Source organism: Crinia signifera, chromosome 8 (genome assembly GCF_055691185.1).
Source record: "Crinia signifera chromosome 8, ASM5569118v1, whole genome shotgun sequence".
Lineage (NCBI taxonomy): Eukaryota > Metazoa > Chordata > Amphibia > Anura > Myobatrachidae > Crinia > Crinia signifera.
In genome coordinates, this window is record NC_139224.1 from 141429416 (window position 1) to 141455628 (window position 26213).

Below are 26213 nucleotides of genomic sequence, written 5' to 3' on the forward strand. Positions count from 1 at the left end.
CATATAGTTTACTGATGTAGTGTGGAGTATAGGGGGCATATAGTGTACTGATGTAGTGCGGAGTACAGGGGGCATATAGTTTACTGATGTAGTGTGGAGTATAGGGGGCATATAGTGTACTGATGTAGTGCGGAGTACAGGGGGTATATAGTGTACTGATGTAGTGCGGAGTATAGGGGGCATATAGTGTACTGATGTAGTGTGGAGTATAGGGAGCATATAGTGTACTGATGTAGTGCGGAGTACAGGGGGCATATAGTGTACTGATGTAGTGTGGAGTGTAGGGGGCATATAGTGTACTAATGTAGTGTGGAGTATAGGGGGCATATAGTGTACTGATGTAGTGTGGAGTATAGGGGGCATATAGTGTACTGATGTAGTGTGGAGTATAGGGGGCATATAGTGTACTGATGTAGTGTGGAGTATAGGGGGCATATAGTGTACTGATGTAGTGTGGAGTGTAGGGGGCATATAGTGTACTGATGTAGTGTGGAGTGGGCATATAGTGTACTGATGTAGTGTGGAGTGGGCATATAGTGTACTGATGTAGTGTGGAGTGTAGGGGGCATATAGTGTACTGATGTAGTGTGGAGTATAGGGGGCATATAGTTTACTGATGTAGTGTGGAGTATAGGGGGCATATAGTGTACTGATGTAGTGCGGAGTACAGGGGGTATATAGTGTACTGATGTAGTGCGGAGTATAGGGGGCATATAGTGTACTGATGTAGTGTGGCGTATAGGGAGCATATAGTGTACTGATGTAGTGCGGAGTACAGGGGGCATATAGTGTACTGATGTAGTGTGGCGTGTAGGGGGCATATAGTGTACTGATGTAGTGTGGAGTATAGGGGGCATATAGTGTACTGATGTAGTGTGGAGTATAGGGGGCATATAGTGTACTGATGTAGTGTGGAGTATAGGGGGCATATAGTGTACTGATGTAGTGTGGAGTATAGGGGGCATATAGTGTACTGATGTAGTGTGGAGTATAGGGGGCATATAGTGTACTGATGTAGTGTGGAGTATAGGGGGCATATAGTGTACTGATGTAGTGTGGAGTATAGGGGGCATATAGTGTACTGATGTAGTGTGGAGTATAGGGGGCATATAGTGTACTGATGTAGTGCGGAGTACAGGGGGCATATAGTGTACTGATGTAGTGTGGAGTATAGGGGGCATATAGTGTAGTGATGTAGTGCGGAGTACAGGGGGCATATAGTGTACTGATGTAGTGCGGAGTACAGGGGGCATATAGTGTACTGATGTAGTGTGGAGTACAGGGGGCATATAGTGTACTGATGTAGTGTGGAGTACAGGGGGCATATAGTGTACTGATGTAGTGTGGAGTATAGGGGGCATATAGTGTACTGATGTAGTGTGGAGTACAGGGGGCATATAGTGTACTGATGTAGTGCGGAGTACAGGGGGCATATAGTGTACTGATGTAGTGTGGAGTGTAGGGGGCATATAGTGTACTGATGTAGTGTGGAGTATAGGGGGCATATAGTGTACTGATGTAGTGTGGAGTATAGGGGGCATATAGTGTACTGATGTAGTGTGGAGTATAGGGGGCATATAGTGTACTGATGTAGTGTGGAGTATAGGGGGCATATAGTGTACTGATGTAGTGTGGAGTATAGGGGGCATATAGTGTACTGATGTAGTGTGGAGTATAGAGGGCATATAGTGTACTGATGTAGTGTGGAGTATAGGGGGCATATAGTGTACTGATGTAGTGTGGAGTATAGGGGGCATATAGTGTACTGATGTAGTGCGGAGTACAGGGGGCATATAGTGTACTGATGTAGTGTGGAGTATAGGGGGCATATAGTGTAGTGATGTAGTGCGGAGTACAGGGGGCATATAGTGTACTGATGTAGTGCGGAGTACAGGGGGCATACACTGTACTGATGTAGTGTGGAGTACAGGGGGCATATAGTGTACTGATGTAGTGTGGAGTACAGGGGGCATATAGTGTACTGATGTAGTGTGGAGTATAGGGGGCATATAGTGTACTGATGTAGTGTGGAGTACAGGGGGCATATAGTGTACTGATGTAGTGTGGAGTGTAGGGGGCATATAGTGTACTGATGTAGTGTGGAGTATAGGGGGCATATAGTGTACTGATGTAGTGCAGAGTATTGGGGGCATATAGTGTACTGATGTAGTGCGGAGTACAGGGGGCATATAGTGTACTGATGTAGTGTGGAGTATAGGGGGCATATAGTGTACTGATGTAGTGTGGAGTATAGGGGGCATATAGTGTACTGATGTAGTGCGGAGTACAGGGGGTATATAGGACCTTATTCATATCCATTTGGTCCTCTGTGCATTCACATTTTCTGCGCATGCTTAGAGACACCGTATCGCTGACCATCGAATGATTTCCCCCTGCCTGCAAATGGATGAGTATGTAAATCATCCATTCGCAGCCATGCACGGGGGGGGGGGGGGCTCACTGTGGACAGCACTCTGATTTCACAGCCTTGAGAGTCAATGAGAACAATGTACATAGGGGGTTATTCTGTTTGGTACGGTGGGACCGTATACGGGCGGATCAGGCTTTTTTTTTCATCTGCGCATGCGTATCTTTCGCAATGGGCATGTGCGGCGACCTCACACTGCTTACGGACGGGTCTCTCCGTGCGAAAAAACCTGTCCGCAGGAGCACGGTCATTGTGGGCGGCATGTGGGCGTTTTTATGGGAGCGGCCGGAATAATGAGGAAAACTGGGCATAATAAACATGGGCGTACACGGGGGTGTGCACACAAAATGCACGGTGCCACAACCTCCTCGATCGGCGAACGCACCGTGCATTTTGGCCCAAAAACAGGCGGACACCAAAGATTGCTCCAGACCACCCCTAGAGATACCGCATGAGATCAGACGCCTGGGTCTGCTAATTAACGCTGATTACTAGTCAAACACATACACCTGAATGTAATAAGCAATGCTGCAGGCTATTAAGTGAAAACCATTATTTCACTACCTGCAAGCCACACACAGCCCTCAAACACATTGGAAGCATATCTTTCTACACTTCAACATGTAAAGGTTGGTTTAATCTTAGCTAATATTCATTCTAATACCTGGTTATATATGTCCAGGTAGTTATTTTATAACCATCTACACCCATTCAGAAAGTGTTTTTCTCTTTCAATGGTCCTGGTGACACAGCTCAACTTTGGGATGTAGGAGGGTCCGTAGGAGCCAGGCACCTATCCTAAAGCTTTTGGAGGGTAGGCTCCTCCCCTTCTGCATCCCAGACTCCTCAGTTCGTGTTAGGTGCCCACTGGAGTGGGTGCTATTCTAAAGGGCTGCTGGAGCAGCCAAAGGATTAGAGTTAGTTAGGAGTTTTTTTATTTTATTAACTTTTACACTAGCTAGGTAGGCACAGTGTGAGGATTCTCAGCAGGAGCTGGCAGAAGCGCTTCCTGTGAGCTCACTGCGCACAGGGGAGACACTGTCTAGTCTCCCTGTGCAGCGCTTACAGCTTCTATTAAGAAGCTGCCTGGGCTCCGGAGCGCTCTGAAACCGGCTTCACGCTAGGTGGGGATCATGGGGGACAGGCGCTCTGTGATGGCTGCGGCCATTTTCTGCGGAGCTTACACACTTAACTCCTGTATGAGAGGACAGCAGTGTGTTACAGGCATGTTCCAAGTGGTCCCCAGCAGAGGGGGAGACACTGGAACTTGGAGATCCTGCAGTGGCTGTCTGGGGGTGGTTGGCGCCAAAAGCCACGGACCCCGCAACAGCAGGGACTTGGTATCTTCCCTCACTCTGTTTTGGCGCCATTCAGAATGCTTGCAGCGGAGCTGAGCTGGCTGACAGATCCTAGCAGTGATTGGATTTCCTGGGCATCGTTTTCCCCACTTCTGAAAGCTTCAGACAGATAAGTGACTGTGGTACATTGGCTCTGTATAAAACGCCTGTACTTTGAGCACTGTGACTGTGTTACTTTTTGCATCATGTCTGAGCAACAGTCTGTGGCTTTGGGGGAGGGAGCCCTTAATGCATTGTGCGCTTGTAGTGTTTGTACACTAAAATTTGTCCATGAGCAGATGGCCGAGGGGGGCATGTGTTTTACTTGCGCTGGTGTGAGACCCATGGGCAGTGAACCCCAGAGGGTAGAGCAGGGGTAGCCAACTCCAGTCCTCGAGAGCTACCAACAGTTCATGTTTTCCAGCTCACCTCACAGGTACACAGGTGCACGCATGACTGACTAACACATTTCAAAGATCCACAGGTGGAGCTAATTACTTCACTTGTGATTCTGTGAGGAGACATGGAAAACATGCACTGTTGGTAGCTCTTGAGGACTGGAGTTGGCTACCCCTGGGGTAGAGCAATCGGAGCCTGCGTGGGCCAGTGCCCTGGGCAGGTCTGTAAATGCCTTAGTGCAATTGCTGGACAGGCAGAGTGATGTGTTGGTAGCTTCCCCTAGACCTATGTCATCATCTCAGCAGTCCTCTGGCTCCTTGCCTTTGACCCAAGCAGATCCTGGTTTCTTACAGGTCATGCAAGATACTGCTAAGGGGATCAGCAGGTTTAATGATTTGTTAGACAAATTTGATGGTGATACTGTAGGGACCCCAAAAAGGTCTTATTCAGTGCCATTGCTTGTTGCTGAAGAGGAGGGAGAGTACACAGACATCCCCTGGGATCAGGGTGATGACTCTGAGGATTCCTCTGCCCCAGGGGTGGAGGATTTGATTACTGCTGTTAAACAGGCTTTGGATTTGTCTGTGGAGGATAAAAGTCCTGCAAAAGGTGTACTTAAGTGGCAGCGTAAGGAAACTGTTACCTTCCCTGCGGATGATGGTTTACACGATTTATTGGAAGGGGCTTGGAAAACGGCCGATAAAAGGCTTCAGATGCCTAAGAGATTTTTCAGTCTATACCCCATGCCTGAGGCTCATGAAGACCTCTGGGAAAAAGTTGCGGTGGTAGACGCTTCTGTGGCACGGCTTTGTAAAGCCACGGTGCTACCTGTCCAGGGGGGCAGCCTTTAAGGACCCCGTAGACAAGAAGCTTGAAGGTAACCTCAAGGCAATATTTGAAGGGGTGGGTTTTACTTTACGCCTTCTTATAGCATCAGCCTGGGTCTCTAAGGCCATGATTGTGTGGGCCAAAGACTTATGTACAATTTTGCATGCTGATCCAGGTGTGTAACTGCTTGCTGAGAAGCTAAAAGCAGCTGCGGAGTATGTGCTTGAGGCTGAGGAGGAAGCTCTCAAAATGGCTTCCAGAGTATCCACGGTGTCCGTCAATGCCAGGAGAGTGCTTTGGCTTAAAGCCTGGGAGGCGGATAATGAATCAAAAAAGGCCTTAGAGGCATTAGCTTTTAAAGGAAAGCTGTTGTTTGGTTCAGAGCTGGAAGAGATTATTAAGCAGGCCACGGGAGGCAAAAGTACCTTCCTGCCGGCTCCTGCAGCTAAACAGGCCTCAAAGTTTTCTGCTTTTAGGCCGTCCTTTCGGCCATCCCCTAGAGGGGGTGCGTCCTTTTGAGGACAGTCCTTTAGGGGAAAGTTTCAGTCCTCCAGGGGCAAGGCCCCAAAGTCAAAGTTTGGTTCCTTTCATAAGAAACCGAGCACCAAAGGTGAGGACAAGCCCTCAGCATGAATACCTGGGAAATATCCCAGCGGTAGTCAAGGTGGGGGGGGGCATCTGAGATGGTTCAGGGACGCTTGGGCATTGTTGGGCCGGGATCCTTGGGTGTTGGACATTGTATCTCATGGTTACAGGATTCCCTTCAAGGATCTTCCTCCGAGAAGATTCATTCCTACACCACTGCCAAAGGAGTCTCGGCTCCGTGCTGCTCTTCTGAGAGCGGCTCAATCTCTCTTAGAGAAAAGTGTGGTGATCCCGGTCCCTCGAGCGGAGTGGAAGAAAGGCTTTTATTTCACTCTGTTTTTGGTGCCCAAGCCAGACGGGTCCTTCAGACCAATCTTAAATTTAAAGTCTTTGAATCTCCATCTGTGGGTAGACCATTTCAAGATGGAATCTCTACGGTCTGTGCTGCTGAGCCTGGACCAGGGAGAATTTTTGGCGTCCATGGATGTCCAGGACGCATATCTGCATGTTCCTATCCACCCGGAACATAAGGCTCTCTTGAGGTTTGCGATAGGAGACCTGCATTTGCAATTCCAGGCGTTGCCCTTTGGTCTGGCCACAGCACCAAGGGTATTCACCAAAATTATGTCAGTAATGGCGGCTGCTCTCCGACTGAGGGGAATCACTGTGATTCCATATTTGGACGACGTGCTGTTCAAAGCAGAGTCGGCGGAAAGATTGCAGAGTCACTTGGCAGCAGCCATCAGTTTTTTGCAAGCTCACGGTTGGCTTTTAAACTTACAAAAGTCTCAGCTTGTGCCGTCACAGAGAATCCAGTTCCTAGGGGTTGTCCTGGATACCCATCTACAAAAGAGATCGGTATTTCTACCAGAGACAAAGGCCAGAGACATAGCCAACTTGGTTCAGGAGATCCTGGAGTCCATCGGTTTGGAGGTGTCTCAAACTGCTGGGGAAAATGGTGGCGACTTTCGAGACGCTACAGTTTGCCAGGTTCCACTCTCGAGTGTTCCAGTGGGACATCCTGACATCTTGGTCGGGGAATACTCAGACCATGAAATCAGAGCACATAGTGTTGTCTCCAGAAACACGGTCTTCGCTGCAATGGTGGATGGAGGTGGATTTCCTTCAGTGGGGTCGGTCTCTGCTGTCCTGGGACTGGCTGGTAGTCACTACCGACTCCAGTCTCAGGGGCTGGGGGGCAGTGGTTCTGGACCTACGCCTTCAGGGCTTATGGACCTCGGAGGAGTCTGCCTCAATATCTTGGAACTGCGGGCTGTGTGGAAAGTGATATCTCTGGCAGGAGAAAGATTGCAGGGTCTTCCTTTGAGGTTTCAGACCGTCAACGCCACGGCTGTGGCGTACCTGAATCATCACGGAGGCACACACAGCAAGCTGGCCATGTGGGAGGTTTCCTGGATCTTCTTGTGGGCGGAATAGAATGTTCCAGCATCATCAGCGATATTAATCCCAGGGGTGGAGAATGCCGAGGCCGATTTCCTGAGCAGGGAGGAACTGCAAGAGGGGAAATGGAGCCTGAACCCACAGGTATTTCATCAGATTACAGTGAAGTGGGGAACTCCGGATGTGGACCTGATGGCATCAAGGTTAAATAATCAGGTGCCCAGGTGCCAGGACAAGAGATCCACTGGCCGAAGCAGTGGATGCAATGACTATCCCCTGGGAGGGGAATCTACTTTATGCCTTCCCGCCGTTTCCAATGCAGGCGAGAGTGTTGAAAAGAATCCAGTCCCAAAGAATTCCGGTGATTCTTGTAGCTCCAGATTGGCCAAGGAGGTCCTGGTTCTCGAGGCTTCAGAGACTCGTGGCGTCTACCTCTGAGGTCAGATCTGTTAAGCCAAGGGCCGTTCTTACACCTGGATTCAGCTCGGCTAGATTTGACGGCTTGGCTATTGAGACCACCATCTTGAAGAACAAGGGTTTCTCGGAGGCTGTGGTTAACACCATGGTGAAAGCTAGGATGTCAGTGTCTTCAGCTAACTATTATAGGGTCTGGAAGACCAATATTAGGTGGTGTGAAAGGCAGTAGTCGCATACATCGCGATTTCGACTGTCTAAATTGCTGGAGTTTTTGCAGGATGGTTTCTTGTCTGGGTTAAGCCTTCAGTCACTCAAGGTACAGATATCGGCCTTGTCGATTTACTTCCAGAAAAGGATAGCATTGCTACCGGAGGTGCAAACTTTCCTGCAAGGGGTTTCACGATTGAAACCTCCCTACAAGCAACCAGTGGCTCCATGGGATTTATCGCTGGTACTGGAGTGTCTTCAAAAGGCGCCTTTTGAGCCGTTGAGGTCGGCTGACCTTAAGTTCCTTACATGGAAGCTTGTATTTTTGTTGGCAGTTGCGTCAGCAAAGAGAGTATCAGAGTTGGGAGCATTGTCCTGCAAGTCTCCTTTTCTTATATTTCATGATGACAGGGCTGTTCTTCGAACAGTACCCCAATTTTTGACAAAAGTAGTCTCTGCTTTTCATTTGAATCAGGAGATAGTTCTGCCTGTGTTCCAGCCCCCAGAGGGTTCAAGGAAAAGGAACAAATTGAGGAATTTGGACGTTGTGCGCGCCTTATGCATTTATGTGGACAGGGTGAAGGGTGTCAGAAAGACTGACACTCTGCTAGTCTTGTATGATGTGCACAAGATTGGTTGGCCTGCCTCTAAGCAGACCATTGCTAGGTGGTTGCGTTCCGTCATTGCCTTGGCATATACTAAGGTTGGTAGGCCTGTTCCGGCCAGGATAAATGCGCATACCAACAGGTCGGTCGCCACCTCTTGGGTGGTTCGACATGGGGCAACAGCTGAGCAAGTTTGCAGGGCCGCCACTTGGTCATCTGTTCACACTTTTGCCAAATTCTATAGGTTTCATGAGTTCGCATCATTGAGGCGAGCAGTGATGAGAGCTGCAGACCTGAGCGTACTCTCCCAAAGGACCGGCTCTGGAACGTCCCAATGTTGAGCTGTGTCACCAGGACCATTGAACGAGAAAAAGGGATTTTTGTAAGAACTTACCGTTGGAATCCCTTTCTCTGATATGGTCCTGGTGACACAGCGATCCCTCCCTTACGCTTAGTAAGTATGCCAGTGTTCATGATGTTTCATGTTATATATGGTTGAAAAGTTATTTTTAAAATTGTGCATATAATATGTGCAGGTGTTTGTACTGAGTTAATGTATTCCAGTGGCTTTGCAAGATTGAACTGAGGAGTCTGGGATGCAGAAGGGGAGGAGCCTACCCTCCAAAAATTTTAGGATAGGTGCCTGGCTCCTGCGCACGCGCGTCTCAATCTCCGTCGGCGGGGCAACGGGAACCCTGTCCGTCTCCGCCTCAGGGAGACAGACAGGGTTGGGGGGGGGGGGGGGGGGGGGCGGGCAGGCGTCGGGGACCCCGGGTTACCGCCGACAAGCCGGCGGGGACCCGGGGGAGCAGCTGGAAGAGCCGTCGGAAGGGGGGACGCGCGTCCCCTTCTCGCAATCGATATGGCGCTGGCGGGGGATGGCGGCTGGCATCGCCGTGGCCTTCCCCTGCCAAGATGGGACCTGCCCCATCTGTACATTATGCACTTTCATATCTGCTATGAACTTTATGTAGCACACTCTGTATGTAAGATGCCACCAAGCACATTATTGCAATCACATATCTCTAACAAAGGATCCCAACATCTGCCTATCACACTCTAAGGTCTTATTTTGAACAATAGTAGAACATGTTTGCATGTGGCGTATGCTCAGATATACGGAAGGTGTCGGTGGGAAAACAGACGATATCCGTCCGTGCACTGTGGCGTACGCTCTGATGTACGACAGGTATCGGTTGCTAAGAGGGAGATCTGTCCGTGCACGGTGGCGTACGCTCAAGTGAACGTGTGCGGCTGTTCTGTGGGCGGCCATACGCTCACTGTGAGCGTACGGAAAACGCACGGTGTGATGGACCGTACGCACATTTCACCGGACCAAACAGAATAACCCCCATAGTGTAGTGATGTTGTGCGGAGTATGAGGGATATATATATAGTGTAGTGATGTAGTGCGGAGTACAGAGGTATATAGTGTAGTAATGTGGTGTGGAGTATATGGGTATATAGTGTAGTGATCTAGTGCAGAGTATAGGTGTATATAGTGTAGTGATGTAGTGTGCAGTATAGGGGTATATAGGCCCTTATTTTGGTTCACTTGCAGCTCCTTCTTAAATGGACAAAAACCATGTGCACAGCAGGGGTGGCAGATATAACGTGCAGATAGAATTCAATTGGGGAGGGATTTTACTTTAAAAGTGAGACCTACAGTATATTGCAGTGTAAAAATAAAGCAGTCAGTACTTTCCGTGCACAGAAACAAAATAACTTCAACAAATCTAATTCTCTCTGCACATGTTACATCTGCCCCACCTGCAGTGCTCATGGTTTTTTCCATTTGGGAAGGAATTTGCCTTTGCGAGTGAACCAGAATAAGGGCCATAGTGTAGTGATGTAGTGCAGAGTATAGGGGGTATATAGTGTAGTGATGTAGTGTGGGGTATACTGTATAGTGTAGTGATGTAGTGTGGAGTATAGGGGCTATATAGTGTAGTGATGTAGTGCGGAGTATAGCGAGTATATAGTATACCGATGTAGTGCGGAGTATAGGGGTATATAGTGTAATAATGTAGTAAGGAGTATAGGGGTATATAATTTAGTGATGTAGTACGGAGTACAGTGGGTATATACAGTAGTGATGTAGTGTGGAGTATAGGGGGTATATAGTGTAGTGATGTAGCGTGGAGTATAGTGGTATATATAGTGTACTGATGTAGTGTGGAGTGTAGGGGGAATATATTGTAGTGATGTGTAGAGTATAGTAGGTATATAGGATCTCATTCTGATTGGTTCGCTGTTGCAAATTTCCAACGAAGCGTGCTCGGAGACTTGCGTAGTCTTAATTCTTCATGCCGCTTACAGCGAGGGGGGGGCTTTCAGTATAGGAGGTATATAGTGTAGTGATTTAATCCACAGTATAGGGTATATAGTGTAGTGATGTACTGCAGAGTTTAGGGGTATATAGTGTAGTGTAATGATGTACTGCAGAGTATAGGGGTATATAGTGTAGGGATGTTCTGAGGAATATGGGGGTATATAGTGTGGAGTATAGGGCTATTTAGTGTAGTGATGCAGTATGGAGTATAGGGGCTATATAGTGTAGTGATGTAGTGCGGAGTATAGGGTATATATAGCGTAGTGTGGAGTATAGCGGTATATAGCGAATTGTTGTATTGCAGAGTATAGGGGGTATATAGTGTAGGGATGCAGTGCATAGTATAGGGGTATATAGTGTAGTGATGTAGTGTGGAGTATAGGGCTATTTAGTGTAGTGATGCAGTATGGAGTATAGGGGCTATATAGTGTAGTGATGTAGTGCGGAGTATAGGGTATATATAGCATAGTGTGGAGTATAGCGGTATATAGAGAATTGTTGTAGTGCGGAGTATAGGGGCTATATAGTGTAGTGCGGAGTATAGGGTATATATAGCGTAGTGTGGAGTATAGCGGTATATAGAGAATTGTTGTAGTGCGGAGTATAGGGGGTATATAGTGTAGGGATGCAGTGCATAGTATTGGGGTATATAGTGTAGTGAAGATTATATGGTCTGCTGTATCAGTCAGCGGGTGCCCAGTCTGCTCTGCTGTATCAGTCAGGGGGTAGCTATTCCTTTATAAATGTTCAGGGTCCAGCCTGATAGCCGAGGTCCTTAATGAGAAGCAGCAGAACCCGATCCTCTTTTCTCATAATAGCCCTTTCACACTAATTATTGTACATGGTTACAAGCCCTGTCTCAGCAACTGATTCGCTGTTCACACTGCCGGCTGGACCCGCAATATTACCAGGTAGAACCCTTTCAGACCGCACCCGTGTGTAGCCTACCTGATCTGCCGGTACTTGTAGATGAGGTCATTCCGCTCTCTTGTCCTTTTAGCGTGACCCAGGTCGCACTGTTCACACCAAAGGCACCCCGAGTCCCCCCCATGGTGGGGACCAGGGTCGGATTCCTGGGTGACTTCTATCATCCTGGCTTTCCATGCTGCAGTATGCAGAGGACATAGGACCCTAGTTTCTGCACATTGGATCTGGCAGTACCGCCACATGCATGCAAACATCTATTTAGGTATTTATAAATCGGGACCTGTCTCGGCCGGTCCAGAAAAGGGATGGGGCTAAGGAGCAGTTGGGCGTGGCCTATCATCGCAGGCTTTTTTTTCGGGACCATGCCAGCATTCCCCTGGAAGCTGGGCAGCTCCTGGTTTGCTCCCTCATTGTAGAGAGATGCAGTGCCATACAGAGTTGAGCAGCGGTAATCTCCGGCTCCCTACAACTGCCCCTCTCCCCACCAAGGGTACATTGCCACTAGCGGGAAAGATAGCGGCACATTCTTCAAATAGCAGGACTGTTCCACTGTAATAGGGACAGTTGGGAGGTATGCAGGGCATGCACAAAAATACTGACTTCTAGGGAATGCATCACTCATTATTTTGTATATTGAGCGTTGGCACTACCAATTTTTTTTTCTATACATTACAACAGAGGTTCCCAATCTTTTTTGATTCACGGCACCCTTGAAAATCAGAATTTTTTTCACGGCACCCCTAGGTCCAAAAAAAATGAATTAGATTGGGTTTATATGCGATTCTTAGCGGCAGTTATTTGGTAAAGGGCAGGATTTGCTTCTGTTTGTACACATTCTATGATTGGCAGCTACCAGCACTGGTTTTGCTCCTAAATAATTAACCATTAATAATTTGAGTTGGTCCTGGACCACCAAGCCGCGGCACCCCTGCATGTGTCCCGAGGCACCCCAGGGAGCCACGGCACACAGTTTGGGAACCTTTTTATAAAGGTTTCAAGTTTTTAATCACTGTAGGAGATACTAATTTACAGATACCAGGGCATTCTGGAACTTATTGAAATAAATACACATGCAAAATGGTTTGTTTGTTTGTTTGTTTATTTATTTATTTCAATATTTATTTACTCAAAGCATGCAGACGTATGCAGACACTGCCGCCTACTTCTGTGGCATCACAAGTCGGAGAGAATTTGGCTGGTCTGATAATAAAGTCGGTTACGTATGTGGAGCAGCATTTTAGATGAACAGACAAGTTGGGTAGTTGGTCAGTTGGATGGTTGGAGGAAAGTAAAGCCCCATACACACTTAATGAGTCCCCAATTACGGCAATATCGGCAGCGGCAGGGATGCCGAATCCGGCAACCTGTGCACACTTTCCGATGCGGGAGGGGAATAGAGCTACAGTCATGCTACAGCTGCAGCATGACCGTCAATAACGAGGACTCCCCCATCTTCGTTAAACAATGAAAGGGAGTGAGCATCATTAACAATATGGAGTAGACACATTAGGCAATATTGTTTGTGTGTATGGGGCTTTATACTTTCCCCATCACCTTCTCACTTTACCACCACCGCCTGCTTCAACCCTTTCCCCAGTCACTTCCTCTCTTCTTTCTTCTGCCAGCACATGCTTTTTTCATACCATTCCCTCACCTCCTCTCTATGACAGCACTGCCTGCTTTCTGCATTCCATTCCCTAACACTTCCTCTCCTCTCTCTGCTGACACCACCCGTTTTCTGCATTCTGTACCCTAACACTTCCTCTCCTCACTCTGTTGCCACCACCTGCTTTCTGCATCCCATTCCCTAACACTTCCTCTCCTCTCTCTCTCTGCTGCCACCACCTGCTCTCTGCATTCTGTAACCTAACACTTCCTCTCATCTCTCTGTTGCCACCACCTGCTTTCTGCATCCCATTCCCTAACACTTCCTCTCCTCTCTCTGATGCCACCACCTGCTTTCTGCATTCCATTCCCTAACACTTCCTCTCCTCTCTCTGCTGACACCACCTGCTTTCTGCATTCGGGACCCTAACACTTCCTTTCTTCTCTCTGCTGACACCACCTGCTTTCTGCATTCCATTCCCTAACACTTCCTCTCCTCTCTCTGCTGACACCACCTGCTTTCTGCATTCCATTCCCTAACACTTCCTCTCCTCTCTCTGCTGCCTCCACCTGTTTTCTGCATTCCATTCCCTAACACTTCCTCTCCTCTCTCTGCTGCCTCCACCTGTTTTCTGCATTCCATTCCCTAACACTTCCTCTCCTCTCTCTGCTGACACCACCTGCTTTTTGCATTCCATTCCCTAACACTTCCTCTCCTCTCTCTGCTGCCTCCACCTGTTTTCTGAATTCGGTACCCTAACACTTCCTCTCCTCTCTCTGCTGGCTCCACCTGCTTTCTGCATTCCATTCCCTAACACTTCCTCTCCTCTCTCTGCTTTCACCACCTGCTTTCTGCATTCCATTCCCCATTGCTTCCTCTTCTCTATACTGCTACCGCCTGCTTTCTATGTCCCATTTACTGTCACCTCCTCTCTCTGCTACCACCACCTGCCTTACGCATCCCATTACCAGTCAGTTCCTCTCTCTGCTACTACCACCTGCTTTCTGCATCCCATTCACCTTCTCTCCTCTATGCCGCTACTGCCTGCTTTCTCCATCCCATTCCCTGTCACGTACTGTATCCTCTTTCTGCCACCACCAACTGCTTTCTAAATCCTAATCCCTATCTCTTCCTCTACACTTTCTGCTGCCGTCGCCTACTTTCTGCATCCAGTTTCCCATCACCTCTCTCTGCCACCACTGCCCCTTTCTTGTAATATTTTGTGCTAGTTTATTTTTTCATTATACAACATCACAAAAATATTAAACTGTACATAAAAAAAACCTGGATTCCACACGCCTTTATTGTATTGTTGTATCATGAAAAAATGTAAAAAAAAAAAAAAAAAACAGTCTTCCACTGCCACTTCTAGGCAGACCATCGCATACCTTTCTTTGTGTTGTTGTTGTTGTATCAAAAACAATAAAAAAAATGTAAATTGTAAACAAAATAGAAACAGCCGCCAACCTCCCATTCTCCTCTTTCTGCCACCACCGCCTTCATTTCTGAATCCCATTTCTCCTCTCCTCCTCTCTCTGCTATTACTACCTGCTTTCTGCCTCCCATTCCTCTTCACCTCCTCTCTCTGCTGCTACCACCTGTTTTCTGCATCCCATTCTCCTCCTCTCCTTTATGCCACCACGTCTACTTTCTGCATTCACTATTCACTAACACCTATCCTCGCTCTGCCGCCACCAACTGCTTTCTGCATTTCATTCCCTGACATGTATCCTCTCTCTACCGCCACCACCTGCTTTCTGCATCCCATTCCCCTACTCTCCTCTATGGTGCCATTGCCTGCTTTCTGCATTCCATTCCCTATCTCTTCCTCTACGCTTTCTGTTGCTGCCACTTACTTTCTACATCCAGTTTCCCATCACCTCCTCTCTCTGCCACCACTACCCCTTTCTTGCCATGTTTTGTGTTAGTTTTTTTTTTCATAATATAACATCACAAAAATATTAAAATGTAAAAAAAAAAACCTGGCCTCCAACCGTCCCCCCTCTAGCTAGACCATCACACGCCTTTATTGTGTTGTTGTATCATGAAAAAATATACTGACACAAAAATATTCAGGTGAGGTATAGGGGTCCGACAGTCGGGATCCCGACGACGGGATCCCGACTGGCCGGACCCAGACAGCATGGCGAGCGCAACAAAGCCCCTTGCGGACTCGCTAGGCGAGCCACCTATTCTATTCTCCCTCTATGCGGGTTGTGGACCCCGGCTGTCTATGTTTTGACAGTCGAGATCTCGACGTTGGGTGAATGCCTGTCGGGATCCCGACTGTCGGAACCCCATCCGGCACCGAAATATTCGACCGCCTGTCTCTGCTGCCACCGCCTGCTTCATCCCTTTCCCCATCACCTCCTTTCTTCTCTCTGCTGCCACTGTCTGATCTCTATATACTATTCTGTCACCTACTCTCCTCTCTTTACTACCACTGCCTGCTTCCTGCATCCCACTCCCCTTCACCTACTGTCTCTACTGCCACCATCTGTATTCTATGTCCCATTTACCATCACCTCCTCTCTTTTCTGACACTGCCTCCTTCCTGCGTCCCATTCCCCGTCACTTACTGTCTTTGCTGCCACCGCCTGCTTTTTCATCCCATTCCATCACCTCCTCTTCTCTCTGTACTTCCACTGCCTGCTTCCTGCATCCTATTCCACTTCACCCACTGTCTCTGCTGCCACCGTCTGTATTCTGTGTCCCATTCACCATCACCTCTACTCTTTGCTGCCACCACCTGCTTCCTGTGTCCCATTCCATCACATCCTTTCTCTGCTGTCAGCGCCTGCTACCTGCGTCCCATTCCACCTGACCTACTATCTCTGCTGCCTTGGCCTGCTTTATGCATCCTTTTCCCTATCTCTTTCTCTACGCTTTCTGCTACCGCCTCCTACTTTCTTCATCCATGTTTCCGATCTCCACCTGCTTCTCTCTGTCCATGTTTTTTTGTTAGTTTATTTTTTCATAATACATCACAAAGTATTAAAATTAAAAAAAATAACCTGGCCTCCACCACATGCTTCCTGCATCCCACTTCCCTTAACCTAATGTCTCTCCTGCCACTGGCTGCTTTCTTCATCCCATTCTGTCACCCTCTCTCGTCTCTCTACTGCCACCGCCTGCTTCCTGTGTCCCATTTCCCATCACCTCCTCTCTCTGCCACCACTGCCCCTTTCTAGCCATGTTTTGTGTTTTTTCTCATAATACAACATCACAAAAATATTAAAATGTAAAAAAAAAAAAATTGGCCTCCAATCGTCTTCTCTAGCCAGACCATCAAGTGCCTTTATTGTGGTGTTGTATCATGAAAAAATAAACTGACGCAATAATATTAGACCTCCTGTCTTTGCTGCCACCTCCTGCTTCATCCCTTTACCCATCACCTCCTCTCTTCTCTCAACCTCCACAGCCTGCTTTCTTTATCCTGTTCCCCATCACCTCTCCTATAACAGGTAAACTAACACAAAAGTATTCAAATGTATGTTCATTTCTTGACTTGTATATTTGATTTTGTATATTTTCACTATCATTTCTTATAACTTATATAATTTAAAATATTGTTAAAATGTACATTTTAAATTTTAGTTGCCACTGCTTCATCTCTTTGCCTGTCACCTCCTCTCTTCTCTACTGCCACGCCTGCATTTTTCATCCCATTCTGTCACGTCCTCTCCTCTATTTACTGCCACCGCCTGCTTCCTGCGTCTCAATTCACATCCTCGCCTCTCCTTTCTATACTGCCACCGCCTATATTCTGTGTTTCATTCCCTGTCGCCTTCTCTCTTTTGCTGCAACCGCCTGCTTTCTTCATCCCATTCCTCTCCTTTCTTTGCCACCACCAACTGCTTTATGCCTCCTTCTGCATCCTATTCCCAAACTGCTCTTACCAGCGTCAACATCAAATACAAAGGTCTTATACTACTTGACCTGTGTGTAGCCTTTGTCACTGTAGATGACACTCATTTAAATGCTTCCACTGCCTGTAGTCTGTGTACCATTCCCCTTAACCTAGTGTCTCTGCTGTTACCGCCTGCTTTCTTCATTCCATTCCATCGCCTCCTCTCCTCTCTCTGCTGTCACTGCCTGCTTCCTGTGTCCCATTCCCTGTCACCTACTGTCTCTGCTACCACCACCTGCTTTCTGCATCCTATTCCCTATGTCTTCCTCTATGCTTTCTGCTGCTGCCCCCTACTTTCTGCATCCAGTTTCCAATCACCTTCTCTTTCTGCCACCACTGCCCCTTTCTAGCCATGTTTTGTGTTGTTTTTTTTTTCCATAATACAACATCACAAAATTATTGAAATGAAGAAAAAAAAACCTGGCCTCCATCCGTTCCCCCTCTAGCCAGACCATCACACGCCTTTATTGTGTTGTTGTATCATGAAAACATAAACTGACACAAAAATAGGAAACCTGCTGCCACCGCCTGCTTCATCGCTGTCCCCATCACATCCACTCTTCTCTCTGCTGCTACGGCCTGCTCTCTACATCTCATTTAGTCACCTACTCTCCTCTTTACTGCCACTGCCTGCTTCCTGCGTCCCACTCCCCTTCACCTACTGTCTGCTGCCACCGCCTGCTTTCTTCATCCCATTCTGTCACCTCCTCTCTCTACTGCCACCACCTGTTTCCTACATCCTATTCCCCTTCACCTACTGTCTATGCTGCCACCGTTTTTTTTTCTGTGTCCCATTCACCGTCACCTCCACTGTTTGCTGCCACCATTTGCTTCCTGTGTCCCATCCCCTGCCACCTACTGTCTCTGCTGCCACTGCCTGCTTTCTTCATACCTTTCCACATCACGTCCTCTCTTCTCTCAACCTCCACCGCCTGCTTTCTTTATCGCATTCCCCTATCTATCTATCTATCTATCTACCCACTATCTATCTATCATCTACCTGTCTATCTATCTACTCACTATCTATCTATTCATCCACTATCTATCTATCTATTTACCCACTAGATATCTATTTATCTATTCATCCACTGTCTATTTATTTATTCACTCTCTATCTCACTATAGATCTCCCTCTAATATATATGTCTTCACTATAATTTCTTATAACTTTTATGCTTACATTTTCTTTTGCTGCCACCGCCTGCTTCATCTCTTCCGTCACCTCTACTCTTCTCTCAACCTCCACCGCCTGCTATCTTTATCGCATTCCCCTATCTATCTATTAATCCACTATCTACTTATTTATCCACTCTCTATCTCACTATATATCTCACTCTACTATATCTTTTCACTTTAATTTCTTATAACTTATATGCTTAAAAAAAAATTCAAATGTAAATTTACATTTTTTTCTGCCACCGCCTGCTTCATCTCTTCCATCCCCTCCTTTTCTCTCTACTGCCACGCCTGTATTTTTGATCCCATTCTATCACCTCCTCTATTTACTGCCACCGCCTGCTTCCTGCGTCTCATTCCCTATCCTTGCCTCTCCTTTCTGTGCTGCCACCGCCTATATTCTGTGTCTCATTCCCTGTCGCCTCCTCTCTTTTGCTGAAATGTCCTGCTTTCTTCATCCCATTCCTCTCCTTTCTTTGCCACCACCACCTGCTTTATGCCTCCTTCTACATCCTATTCCCAAAATGCTCTTACCAGCGTCACCATCAAATACAAAGGTCTTATACTACTTGACCTGTGTGTAGCCTTTGCCACTGTAGATGACACTGATTTAAATGCTACCACTGCCTGTAGTCTGCGTACCATTCCCCTTCACCTAGTGTCTCTGCTGCCACCGCCTGCTTTCTTCCTTCCATTCCATCACCTCCTCTCCTCTCTCTGCTGTCACTGCCTGCTTCCTGTGTCCCATTCCCTGTCACCTACTGTCTCTGCTGCCACCACCAGTTTCCCATCACCTTCTCTCTCTGTCACCACTGCCCCTTTCTAGGCATGTTTTGTGTTGAGTTTTTTTTTCATAATACAACATCACAAAATTATTGAAATTAAGAAAAAAAAACCTGGCCTCCATCCGTTTCCCCCTCTAGCCAGACCATCACACGCCTTTATTGTGTTGTTGTATTATGAAAAAATAAACTGACACAAAAATATGAAACCTGCTGCCACCGCCTGCTTCATCCCTGTCCCCATCACCTCCTCTCTTCTCTCTGCCGCCACGGCCTGCTCTCTACATCCAATTTAATCACCTACTCTCCTCTTTACTGCCACTGCGTGCTTCCTGTGTCCCACTCCCCTTCACCTACTGTCTGCTGCCACCGCCTGCTTTCTTCATCCCATTCTGTCACTCCCTCTCTTTACTGCCACCACCTGTTTCCTACATCCTATTCCCCTTCACCCTATGCTGCCACTGTTTGTTTTCTGTGTCCTTTTCACCGTCACCTCCACTCTTTGCTGCCACCATCTGCTTCCTGTGTCCCATCCCCTGCCACCTACTGTCTCTGCTACCACGGCCTGCTTTCTTCCTTTTCCACTTCACGTCCTCTCTTCTCTCAACCTCCACCGCCTGCTTTCTTCATCGCACTCCCCTACCCACTATCTATCTACCCATTATCTGTCTGTCTATCTACCCACTATCTATCTATTCATCCATCCACTATCTATCTATCTATTTACCCACTAGATATCTATCTATCTATTCATCCATCCACCATCTATTTATTTATCCACTCTCTCTCTCACTAGACATCTCACTCTAATACAGTGGTCTCCAACCTTTTTTGGGGTGTGAGCTACTCGTGGCAAAATAAACCACAAAAAGAGCTACTAAATTGTAAAAAAAAAATAAAAAATCTGCCTAATAACCAAATAATGCCCTTTGCAGATTATGCCACACACTGTAATGCCCCTGACACATTATACCACATACCATACTGTGTGTGCGGTGTACACGCTCACCAAAAAATGGGTGTAACCACGCCACATCATGCGTCCAATGAAAATGGGGGTGTGATACACACATGCCCCCAATAGTGCCAGATACACATATATCCCCAATAGTGACAAATACATATATGCTCCCACATTGCCAGGTATGCCCCCACAGAGCCAGAAACAGGAATACCCCCATGGTGCCAGGTATGACCTCATGGTGCTGGGTATGCCCCCACAGTGCCAGAAACCAGTATGCCCCCACAGTGTCCACAATGCCCCCACAGTGTCAGGAACACGTATGCCCCACAGTGCCGGATATGCCCCCACAGTGTCAGGAACATGTATGCCCCACAGTGCCGGATATGCCCCCACAGTGCCAGAAACAGGTATGCCCCCACAGTGTCCACAATGCCCCCACAGTGTCAGGAACAGATATGCCCCACAGTGCCGGGTATGCCCCCAGTGCCAGAAACTGGTATGCCCCACAGTGTCCACAATGCCCCCACAGTGTCAGGAACACGTATGCCCCACAGTGCCGGGTATGCCCCCACAGTGCCAGAAACAGGTATGCCCCCACAGTGTCCACAATGCCCCCACAGTGTCAGGAACACGTATGCCCCACAGTGCCGGGTATGCCCCCACAGGGCCAGAAACAGGTATGCCCCCACAGTGTCCAGAATGCCCCCACAGTGTCAGGAACATGTATGCCCCACAGTTCCAGCAATGCCCCCACAGTGCCAGATATGCCCACAATAGTGTCAGATATGCCCACAATATCGCCATACACAGTGTCTCTATGAGCCCTGCTGGGGTTTCAGGTGAGGCACCTTTAAGTGATTGGAATCGGTGAATGGGTAAGCGTTGTTGGGTAAGGAGCGAATTGGTGGATGGGATGACCAGGGGATGTTACCTCAGGACTGCCCCATATGCAGGCTCCGACCGTCACTCTCTCCCGCTGCGGCCTCCTCCTTTGATCTGCCGCCGTCCTCCTGTCAGTCACCGCCGGAGCACCCGGCTCGTAGATATGCGTCTCTTCACAGACGCCGGCTCGTCACCCGGCTCCCTGTCCACCCTGATGCTGTCGCACACACGTCGTCTCGCCTCTGCGTCTCTTGTCACTTCCCTTCCCTGTGACTGGGTCTGAGCGGTCAGCAAAAGAAAGCTTGCGGGCCGGCTCCTGATTGGCTGCCGGCCAGCGAGCTCTGATTGGCTGACCGCTCAGACCCAGTCACAGGGATATACACTGAGGGGAATGGAGAGACGCACGATGCTCTCTCCTCCCCTCTAGTCTGAACTAGTGCCGGGGATTGAGGGGGAGGGAGGGTGAGACGGGCAGGTGGGCAGCAGTGGTCGAGCCACCCGAATCGCTGCCGCGAGCGACGGGTTGGCAACCACTGCTCTAATATATATGTCTTCACTATAATTTCTTATAACTTTTATGCTTAAATTTTCTTTTGCTGCCACAGCCTGCTTCATCTCTTCCGTCACCTCTACTCTTCTCTCAACCTCCACCGCCTGCTTTCTTTATCGCATTCCCCTATCTATCTATCTATCTATCTATCTATCTATCTATCTATCTATCTATTAATCCACTATCTACTTATTTATCCACTCTCTATCTCACTATATATCTCACTCTACTATATCTTTTCACTTTAATTTCTTATAACTTATATGCTTAAAAAAAAATTCAAATGTAAATTTACATTTTTTTCTGCCACCGCCTACTTCATCTCTTCCATCCCCTCCTTTTCTCTCTACTGCCACGCCTGTATTTTTCATCCCATTCTGTCACCTCCTCTATTTACTGCCACCACCTGCTTCCTGCGTCTCATTCCCCATCCTTGCCTCTCCTTTCTGTGCTGCCACCGCCTATATTCTGTGTCTCATTCCCTGTCGCCTCCTCTCTTTTGCTGAAACGTCCTGCTTTCTTCATCCCATTCCTCTCCTTTCTTTGCCACCACCACCTGCTTTATGCCTCCTTCTGCATCCTATTCCCAAAATGCTCTTACCAGCGTCATCATCAAATACAAAGGTCTTATACTACTTGACCTGTGTGTAGCCTTTGCCACTGTAGATGACACTCATTTAAATGCTGCCACTGCCTGTAGTCTGCGTACCATTCCCCTTCACCTAGTGTCTCTGCTGCCACCGCCTGCTTTCTTCATTCCATTCCATCACCTCCTCTCCTCTCTCTGCTGTCACTGCCTGCTTCCTGTGTCCCATTCCCTGTCACCTACTGTCTCTGCTGCCACCACCTGCTTTCTGCATCCTATTCCCTATGTCTTCCTCTGTGCTTTCTGCTGCTGCGCCCCCTACTTTCTGCATCCAGTTTCCCATCACCTTCTCTCTCTGCCACCACTGCCCCTTTCTAGGCATGTTTTGTGTTGAGTTTTTTTTTTCATAATACAACATCACAAAATTATTGAAATTAAGAAAAAAAAACCTGGCCTCCATCCGTTTCCCCCTCTAGCCAGACCATCACACGCCTTTATTGTGTTGTTGTATTATGAAAAAATAAACTGACACAAAAATATGAAACCTGCTGCCACCGCCTGCTTCATCCCTGTCCCCATCACCTCCTCTCTTCTCTCTGCTGCCACGGCCTGCTCTCTACATCCAATTTAATCACCTACTCTCCTCTTTACTGCCACTGCGTGCTTCCTGCGTCCCACTCCCCTTCACCTACTGTCTGCTGCCACCGCCTGCTTTCTTCATCCCATTCTGTCACCTCCTCTCTCTACTGCCACCACCTGTTTCCTACATCTTATTCCCCTTCATCTACTGTCTCTGCTGCCACTGTTTGTTTTCTGTGTCCTCCACTCTTTGCTGCACCATCTGCTTCCTGTGTCCGATCCCCTGCCACCTATTGTCTCTGCTGCCACCGCCTGCTTTCTTCCTTTTCCACATCATGTCCTCTCTTCTCTCAACCTCCACCGCCTGCTTTCTTTATCGCACTCCCCTACCCACTATCTATCTACCCATTATCTGTCTATCTACCCACTATCTATCTATTCATCCACTATCTATCTATCTACCCACTAGATATCTATCTATCTATTCATCCACCATCTATTTATTTACCCACTCTCTCTCTCACTAGACATCTCACTCTGATATATATGTCTTCACTATAATTTCTTATAACTTTTATGCTAAAATGTTCTTTTGCTTCCACCGCCTGCTTCATCTCTTCCGTCAACTCCTTTCTTCTCTCAACCTCCACCACCTGCTTTCTTTATCGCATTCCCCTATCTATCTATTCATCCACTATCTATTTATTTATCCACTTTCTATCTCACTATATATCTCACTCTACTATATATTTTCGCTATAATTTCTTATAACTCATATGCTTAAAAAAAAATTCAAATTTAAATGTAACATTTTTTGTGCCACCGCCTGCTTCATCTCTTCCGTCACCTCCTCTCTTCTCTCAACCTCCACCGCCTGCTTTCTTTATCGCATTCCCCTATCTACAGATGGGTCAGGTCCCATCTTTGCAGGGGATGGCGCTGGCGTCGCCAGCCGCCATCCCCCGCCAGCGCCATGGCGATGGTGAGAAGGGGACGCGCGCGCACGAGCGGCGCGCGCGTCCCCTTCCGACGGCGCTTCGATCCGTTCCCCCGGGTCCCCGCCGGCTTGCCGGCGGTAACCCGGGGTCCCCGCCGCCTGCCCGCACCCCCCCTAACCCCCCCTAACCCTGTCCGTCTCCCTGAGGCGGAGACGGACAGGGTTTCCGTCACGCTAGCGACGGAGACTGAGACGCGCGTGCGCGTGAGACGCACGTGCGTCTCAGTCTCCTCGCTGGCGAGGCTGCTGGCGGGTCGCCAGCGCGTACGTTCTGGCGACCCGCCAGCAAGGATGAAAAACGTAACATACTGTATATATTCATCCACTATATATTTATTTATTCACTCTATATATCACTATATATCTCACTCTACTATAATTTTTCACTATAATTTCTTATAATTTCTATGCTTAAAATTTTTTTCAAATGTAAATTTACATATTTTTCTGCCACCGCCTGCTTCCTCTCTTCCGTCACCTCCTCTCTTCTCTCAACCTCCACCGCCTGCTTTCTTTATCGCATTCCCATATCTATCTATTAATCCACTATCTATTTATTTATTCACTCTATATCTCACTCTACTATATCTTTTCACTATAATTTCTTATAATTTATATGCTTAAAAATTTTTTCAAAAGTAAATTTAACATTTTTTTGCTGCCACCGCCTGCTTCATCTCTTCCGTCACCTCCTCTCTTCTCTCAACCTTCACCGCCTGCTTTCTTTATCGCATTCCCCGATCTATCTATTCATCCACTATATATTTATTTATTCACTCTATATATCACTATATATCTCACTCTACTATAATTTTTCACTATAATTTCTTATAATTTCTATGCTTAAAATTTTTTTCAAATGTAAATTTACATATTTTTCAGCCACCGCCTGCTTCCTCTCTTCCGTCACCTCCTCTCTTCTCTCAACCTCCACCGCCTGCTTTCTTTATCGCATTCCCCTATCTATCTATTAATCCACTATCTATTTATTTATTCACCCTATATCTCACTCTACTATATCTTTTCACTATAATTTCTTATAATTTATATGCTTACATTTTTTTTGCTGCCACCACCTGCTTCATCTCTTCCGTCACCTCCTCTCTTCTCTCAACCTCCACCGCCTGCTTTCTTTATCTCATTCCCCTATCTATCTATCTATTCATCCACTATCTATTTATTTATTCACTCTATATCTCACTATATATCTCACTCTACTATAATTTTTCAATATAATTTGTTATAATTTCTATGCTTAAAATTTTTTTCAAATGTAAATTTACATATTTTTTTGCCACCGCCTGCTTCATCTCTTCCGTCACCTCCTCTCTTCTCTCAACCTCCACCGCCTGCTTTCTTTATCGCATTCCCCTATCTATCTATTCATCCACTATCTATTTATTCATTCACTATATCTCACTCTACAATATCTTTTCACTATAATTTCTTATTATTTATATGCTTACATTTTTTTTGCTGCCACCGCCTGCTTCATCTCTTCCGTCACCTCCTCTCTTCTCTCAACCTCCACCGCCTGCTTTCTTTATCGCATTCCCCTATCTATCTATTCATCCACTATCTATTTATTTATGCACTCTATATCTCACTCTACTATATCTTTTCACTATAATTTCTTATAATTTATATGCTTAAAATTTTTTTCAAAAGTAAATTTAAAATTTTTTCTGCCACCGTCTGCTTCATCTCTTCCGTCACCTCCTCTCTTCTCTCAACCTCCTCCGCCTGCTTTCTTTATCACATTCCCCAATCTATCTATTCATCCACTATCTATTTATTCACTCTATATCTCACTATATATCTCACTCTACTATATGTTTTCACTATAATTTACTTATAACTTATATGCTTTAAAAAAAATTTTGCTGCCACCGCCTGCTTCATCTCTTCCGTCACCTCCTCTCTTCTCTCAACCTCCACCGCCTGCTTTCTTTATCGCATTCCTCTTTTCTTCCACTATCTATTTATTTATTTATTCACTCTATATCTTACTATATATCTCACTCTACTATATCTTTTCACTATAATTTCTTATAATTTATATGCTTAAAAAATTTTTTTGCTGCCACCGCCTGCTTCATCTCTTCCATCACCTCCTCTCTTCTCTCAACCTCCACCGCCTGCTTTCTTTATCGCATTCCACTTTCTATCTATTCATCCACTATATATTTATTTATTCACTCTATATATCACTATATATCTCAATCTACTATAATTTTTCACTATAATTTGATATAATTTCTATGCTTACAATTTTTTTCAAATGTAAATTTACATATTTTTCTGCCACCGCCTGCCTCATCTCTTCCGTCACATCCTTTCTTCTCTCAACCTCCACCGCCTGCTTTCTTTATCGCATTCCCCTATCTATCTATTAATCCACTATCTATTTATTTATTCACTCTATATCTCACTCTACTATATCTTTTCACTATAATTTCTTATAATTTATTTGCTTAAATTTTTTTTGCTGCCACCGCCTGATTCATCTCTTCCGTCACCTCCTCTCTTCTCTCAACCTCCACCGCCTGCTTTCTTTATCTCATTCCCCTATCTATCTATCTATTCATCTACTATCTATTTATTTATTCACTCTATATCTCACTATTGATCTCACTCTACTATATCTTTTCACTATAATTTCTTATAATTTATATGCTTACATTTTTTTTCTAATGTAAATTTAAAAAAATTTCT